This window comes from Pundamilia nyererei, unplaced genomic scaffold (genome assembly GCF_000239375.1).
Source record: "Pundamilia nyererei isolate P.nyererei 1_Seehausen unplaced genomic scaffold, PunNye1.0 scaffold00177, whole genome shotgun sequence".
Lineage (NCBI taxonomy): Eukaryota > Metazoa > Chordata > Actinopteri > Cichliformes > Cichlidae > Pundamilia > Pundamilia nyererei.
In genome coordinates, this window is record NW_005187578.1 from 3,946 (window position 1) to 4,643 (window position 698).

Consider the following 698-nt stretch of genomic DNA (forward strand, 5'->3'; position numbering starts at 1 on the left):
AATCGTGTCTTTAGCTTGTTTAGCAACTATATTGCCAATTCCTTATACAATGTTGGCCTCCCTGCGGAAGGCCATGTTTCGCTTCCTTTGGGGAAGCCAACATGAAAGATTGAAGAGAGACATTATGTATAGACCAATAAAAATGGGGGGAAGAGCTGTTCCAGAGATTGCATCTAAACTTAATGCAATGTTTATTACTCCAGTCCTTAAGGCTTGTTTTAGTGACTTTAATGATTTGATCTGGCCATATTTTACAAGATTTTGGATTGGACAGAGAGTTTTGAAGGCACGGGGCAGGAGATGCCCCCTTAGTACCCCCCTTTCTGAACAATATTCTGTTGTCTACGACATAGTGATAAAATCATTAAAGTGTTTTTCATCTCAAATCATGCCCCAGGCTATAACCAGGACTAATATAGAAGAACTATTATTCCCAACAGATAGAATGACTCCAGTAGGGAAACTTCCAGAAAACCTCTGTAAAATGGCATGGCTTAACGTTAATAATAAGCTTTTGTTAAATCTTCATAAAGACTTAGCTTGGCAGGCAGTTTTGGAATGCTTACCTACAAGAGCCTTTTTGAAAGCAAGAGCGTGCACGAAGAGTGCACAGTGCCCAAGGTTGAGATGTGGAAATGACAAGACGGTTAAGCATTCGTTTTGGGAATGTCCTTTTGCTAAGAAGCTATGGTGTTTAT